The sequence below is a fragment of the Lepidochelys kempii genome, chromosome 14 (genome assembly GCF_965140285.1).
Source record: "Lepidochelys kempii isolate rLepKem1 chromosome 14, rLepKem1.hap1, whole genome shotgun sequence".
Taxonomy (NCBI): Eukaryota; Metazoa; Chordata; order Testudines; family Cheloniidae; genus Lepidochelys; species Lepidochelys kempii.
Window position 1 is genome coordinate 45,956,293 of NC_136393.1, and position 6,000 is coordinate 45,962,292.

The window sequence follows — 6,000 nt, forward strand, 5'->3', positions numbered from 1 at the left end:
TAAACTCATGGATCAAAGGTCCAGGGGTCATCAATTCTTGTGAATTGCCTGCAGTGGGATGTGAAGGAGAGAGGCCAGGAGATGTGTTTGGGAGTCTCTCCAGTGCTTCCCAGAGACCCCTCTTCCCATCCTGTGGCAGGTGTAGGCTCAGGTTCCCTAACTCTGACCCATGCTTTGCAGGCTCTGCATAAAGTCATCCCAGAGGTCCTGGATGCCATGCTGGGGAATCTGCTGGCAGAGTCCCCAGACACAGACAGGCTCCACTTCATCTTGGAGGTGAGCCCCGTTTTACCTGAACTCTTTGGGGGACTGGTAAGGAGAGAAGGGAAGATCCATTTTCTATTGTGTCCTCCTAGCTGGGTCCCCAGTGGGCCGTCCTTGGTTGGGGAGGTCAGTGCAATGCAGTGTCAGGTCCTTCCTCCTTGAGGGACAGAGGAAGGAGCTGGGACTTCAAGCCAGAGCTCTTCCTGGTTCTGCGGAGCACAAACCACAGGGCTCCTGGCTGTCTTGGGGAGTGAGAGTCTGAAATCCCACCCTTCCCCCACCCCTCCAACACACACACGCCATGAGATTTGGGAGATGGTTCTCAGAGAAGAGGCACATGCTCCTTCCTAGAGAAACAGGAGGACCCCAGGGAATCAGCCCTTCCCTCTGATCTGCTCTGATATTCCTGGGGGGATTGTGCTCTCAGTCACTCCCTACACCCCCCTAAGGATTTGCGTAGCAGGGAAGGGTGAGGGTTCAGTCTCCTTTCTGGTGAACTGTTCAGGAATCAGGAGTTCTGGGAGGAGGGGACCAGCCCCGACCCCCAACATTGTCCCAATCTAGAGAGATGCTGACAAGTTGTGACCTGCAAGGTACAAGCTGCGTCCTGTGGGAAAGAATCCCCTTCTAAAGCTCTGCCATCAAGGCCTCAGATATTCCCCCCTGCACAGAATGTCTCAAGCCCCTGGGGCTGGGGGCGTGGGGGGCTCATTTGCAAAGCAGGTGCAGCTGGCCATTGAGTCTGACCTGCCTCCTTTCCCCACAGCATGTCAACTTCTGGGTCGTGTCCAGGGTGTCCCAGGAGCGAGCCAGGGCCATCAGGAGCAGCACAGCCCTGCTCAGATACACAGTCACCCTCCCTGAGTTTGACGTAAGTGACCTCCGACCCCAGCTTGCTGGCTCCAGGCGGAGGCGGGCTGGCTCCAGCGGGCTGCAGGATCTGCTGCTGCCGGGGCTGTGGCTTAGGAGGGTTCTTCATGGGAAGGCAGGGTCAGAGCAGGGACTGAGCTCGGCTTGAGTCAAGTTCTTCTGGTCCTGGTTCAGTGTTGTCCCTGGGCCTTTAAGGAGCCCATGCTCCACCCCTGCTTGGCATCCCAAAACAGCTCCGGGCTCCCTTGGCAGCAGAGCAAATGAAGGGTCGATCTCAAGCTCCTCTCCCCCAGCATCTCCTGCAGAGGGGCTAAGGGGAAGGAGCCCTCTGGCCCAGGGAGGACAGGGAGCTAACAGGAAAATGCTGATGGAGTCCCCTCTCCTCTCCCTTCCATTAGATCTCAGCCGAGTTCCCTAGGATGGGGCACCATGTGGCCCAGCTGGCTCTATTTGTCAGCGATCCAGACAAGGACATCAGCCGGCAGGCCAGGGAGGGGACTTACCGGCTCTACCAACTGCTGCTCCAACAGAGGGGTAAGGAACCCAGCTGGGACACGGAACCCAACAGGGGACTGAGAGTGACCACAGGTGGACAATGGGACCCCAGACCATTTCTCTCAGACTGACCCCAGCTGGAGGACAAGTCTCTCTCTGCCTCTGTTCTTCTCCACTCCACTGTGGAGCCACCATTGGGATTGGAAGGACACAGAAACTGCAACCAGAATGAGGAGAAAAGTCTCTCTCTCTCTCTCTCTCTTCCAGGCCTGACCATACATGACGCGGAAGATCTCTGGTGCTATGACTGGCACCAGGACAGCAGGCTCTTGGGCTACAAAAATACAGCCAGAGTTGGGGAGGTAAGGGCACTGTGCCAGGGCATGACACAGCCCGGGGAGTGGGGCTGGCTGGGTTCCCTGCAGTGAATGCCTCCTGGAGACAGGAGAAGAGCCCACTCCTTATTTCCAGTTCAGAGTTCCTCATCCAGCAACCAGTGGGACAGGCTGGTGCTAAAGGTCCCACATTGGAACCTCGCTAGTTGCCGTGATTTGAGTGTCTTACATGGCTGCATTGCTCCGTGGCATAAGGAGGATCCCCGGGTGGGTGAGTTAATATAGGATTATGGCTCTGGGTGTCTCTCTGCTCCTTGTCCCCCTGGCTGATCCCCAAGTGTCTGAGAGGAGAGCACTGGGTCAGTCAGTCACGATTCCTTGATCAGACCCCTGTTTAATTCCCTGCACCCTGTAGAAGCAGAGAAAGGAGGTGGGCTTTGCCCAATTCCATTGCCGGTCAGGAAGGAGAATGCCCCAACCTGGGATCTGGGTAGGGGACATAGTGAGCTCCAGAGCCAATATGGACCACATGCGCCCCCCTCATGTCTCCAGACCTGGCCAGGGAATGGCAGAGTATCTGGACCTCAGCCACTGTTCCAAAGAAACACATTGTCACTGACCCAAGTTGCGGCTACTTACTGCACGAGTAGAAAATCAAAGACATCGACCCCACCCCCCGCCCCCGTCTCACAACTGTGGAGAGAATATCCAAACCTTCGAACACACCGTAACACAGTGCCCCGAGACTGGAGTCAAAGGTGAAATGGGTGATTTCCACAACATCACAGAGGAGGCCTTGGAGTGACTCCTGGATCGACAAGGGCATCGACAGAACGCTGCTCCACAGACGCCCCGTGAGAGAGACTGTGTGAGCTTGTCCCTCCTCCCACAAGCTGAATTGCTGCAGCAGAAGAAAAGTCTCCGAGGAGCGTCTGGGATGGGGACTGGGCTATGAGTCTCCTTGTCCTTGTCAGGCTGCAGGTTGGATTCCCCTTGAAGAAACCAAGGAGCTGCAGAGGCCATTCCCAGCGACGAGAGAAATCACTAAGCTGGGGTGAAGAGACCTTTGGCTGTCAGCTCCAACCCCCTCGCCCCCCACAACACACACACACTCCTCTAGCCGCTGAGGTGCAGGAGATCTCTCTGCTGGAAGCAACACAGGGTCCCCTGTCGTCTCTGTGCCCTGCACAGCAGAGTGGGCCTGCTCACACACATTAGAGATCCATTTCCAGCCCATCCTGGCCCCTGCCATAAATTGCCCTCCCGAAAGAGCCACTGGACGCTTTGGTCCCTAAGCACCTGCGACCTTTTCATAAAGGGGCTTCCCTGAGCCCTGGGATCCTGAAAGCCTCCTGGGGAATGAACTGCCTTGGCCACAGCAGCTCTCTTCCCTGCCCTTTGGGGCACTAGACGGTGATGGCATTGTACGGCCAGGACTTGGAGGCTGGCTCTGGGCAATCTGCTCGAGCCTCGTGTCCTCTTGCTTCTAGGTCTTTGGAAAATTCTTCTGCGACGGGCAGAAAAGATCCTTTCTGCAGACAGCAGTGCTGGCCATCCACGACCCCCTGCTGCGTGTCAGCCAGGCTGGGCTGGTGCTCGTCTACTCCCTCCTGGGGGAAGCCCAGCAACTGATGGGGGTCACGGTAAGCAGCTGCAATCGACTCAGGAGCTTGGGGTGGGGCCCAGGGCCTCATTCCCATCCGATCGCCATTCCCTGGCCAGGTAGCAAGGAGCCTAGTGGGGACTTCTGGACTTCATGGACTTCTCTTCTTAGGATGTGGTGCTCTGCTATCACTCCTGGGAAGGACAGGAGAGTCCCCTAAGTGCCCTCTGGGAACCTTTCCTGCCCCACAGAGCTGCACCCATTTTCCCCATGGCCTAGTGTCCAAGTCACCTGAGCCACCATCGAGAGTTGCTCCCATCCCTGGCAGCCTGGGAGGCCAAGGACTGACTGGAGATGGCGACTGACCAGGAAGAGCTGAGGCACATGGGCGTGGGAAGCGGGTCTTGCTGCTGGTAGGGCTGGACCCGCTCTGGAGCGATTGGGAGGATTCAGTCAGCAGGGGCTGCTGACCTGCCCCCTTCACCAGGGCTGCCATCCTGTGGCTTCAGCTTTTGTCACTGGGGTGACTTGGGGAAAGGTCTCAGCCTCTCCCCATCCCACTTCACTGCTGCCAGAATCCCTCCTGCCCCCCGCCACCCTGCTACAGCCCCCTCCCTGCCCTACCTGGGTGGGGATGGAGGTGGGGGTGGAGGAGAGGGTTCTCCGAACTTGAGCGGTGTCCCCAGGTGGGTTGGAGGTGGAACAGCTGTCAGAGGCACTGATGGGGAGGTGGCAGGAGCTCACCCGACAAGGAGGGGGGTTGGCACTGGAGGTCACTAGAGAGGACAGCAAGCCTCCATCCTGGGGGTCGGGAGGGTGAATCCACCACTCAGACATGAGCAGCTGCTGGGTGGAAATGATGGTGCTGATTCCAGGTGCCCTTAATCCTCCCTGATTCCTGGGGAGTGTCTCAGTCTCTGACATGTTCTTGTTCCCCTGCAGCACGAGGATGTCACAGCCAAGGTCATGGGCCAGCTTCACATCATCAGGCACTTGCACCAGATGCCCGAGGCGCTGCAAGGGCTGTGGCTCATCTGATGCTCTGAAAGGTTCCCCTCCTTGTTCAGCAAGTCCCGCTCCCTGCTGCAGGTACTGCTCTGTCTCACTGTAAATGCGGGGCTAGTGGAAGCAGAAATGGAGGCCCCTGGCACTCACAGAAATTCTCTCCCCTCTCTGTGGAGCTGGGTCCTTCCCTCGGCCCCCCCAAATTCCTTCATCTGGGGCAGGAGCTCTTTCCCTCATACCCATACCCCTCCCCTCTTTCCTTCATCTCACCCCCAGCCCATTCCCCATGCTCCCAGGCAGAGATCTTCCTGCCCCATATGGCGCAGAAGTACCTTTGGGTCAGGGCTACAGACTGTCTGCCCAACTGAAGCTCAGGAAGCTCCACATTTGAGGAGGTGAGGATGGGACAGAGGCTCAGGGCTAGCTTCATCTCCTGCTCTTTATTCTTCCTTTGGCCCTTCTCTGGGCTCTCAGAGTGTGACATGAAGAGGAGCCTCCTCCCCCCGTGACTTCTAGGCCCTGGGGTGTGTGACAGCCTCCCAGATGGCTGCAGTCAGAAGCTGAGCCACCTCAGGGAACAGTGGGGACAGGTCCCTTGTCCGAGGAAACCAATCAGTGGTAGTTCTCAAAGAGGCTGAGAGGGAAGACCCTGCTCCCTCATGGAGGTAAGAGCCATTGACTTCTTTGGGCATATGGGTTTCTTGGGGGAGAAATGGGATCCCTGCTGCATAGCCTGGCTGGGAGCTTCCCCCATCCCTGCGACGGAGACATCTCCATCAATGTGCCACCCTTGTTTTTTTCCTAGGAAGAGGCTCCCCAGAGAACTCCTACTCCAACCTGTTCTCCTGGGAGCGTTTCTGGGAGGAGGCTCCCATCCCTCAGTCTCCAACTCCATCATGCAGTCTCTTTCACATAACATCTCCGCTCTCCAGCTCCACTTCCCGCAGCAGGACAAATGGACCTTCAGCTCCTAGAGAACAGACTGACCTCCTTCTGATCAGCAATGGGGTTTCACCATCCCCTCAGCAAACCTGTCAGCCGGGCTAGACCAGATTTGAAAGAGGAGGGTATCTAACAGGGTGACTTGGCCTGTGGCTGCCAAGCCTGGGGCTAGGCCAAGTTGATGACCAAGTCAGCCCCACCTGAGAGGAAACAAGGGGAAACAGCAGCAAAAGTACAGAAGCAGAGCGAGCTGTTCAGTAGACAGCCTTGGGCCGAAACCTGGAGTCCAGGGTAGGACTGGGTTCTCTCACCGTCCCTAAGGAAGGGGACACAGAAGACCATAAAAACCCAAGAAGGGCAGGCCAAGCCGAAATCAGGCTGAGGAAGAGCTCCCCACGAGGGTGGAAGGCCTTGTTTCTGTTCAAGACATTTTTGGACTTTGTTTGGAAGGAGCACGACCCAGGAAGAAGTGGAGTAAAGGCCAGT

At 57.2% G+C, this 6,000-nt stretch overlaps 1 long non-coding RNA gene across 1 annotated transcript; it reads left to right on the top strand.

The window, feature by feature from the left end:
• Positions 1-4,534: 4,534 nt before the first annotated feature.
• Positions 4,535-5,572, top strand: LOC140897941 (uncharacterized). The gene is made up of 3 exons (XR_012154888.2): positions 4,535-4,656; positions 5,047-5,237; positions 5,378-5,572. It is a non-coding gene; the product is annotated as an uncharacterized LOC140897941 (long non-coding RNA).
• Positions 5,573-6,000: the final 428 nt, after the last annotated feature.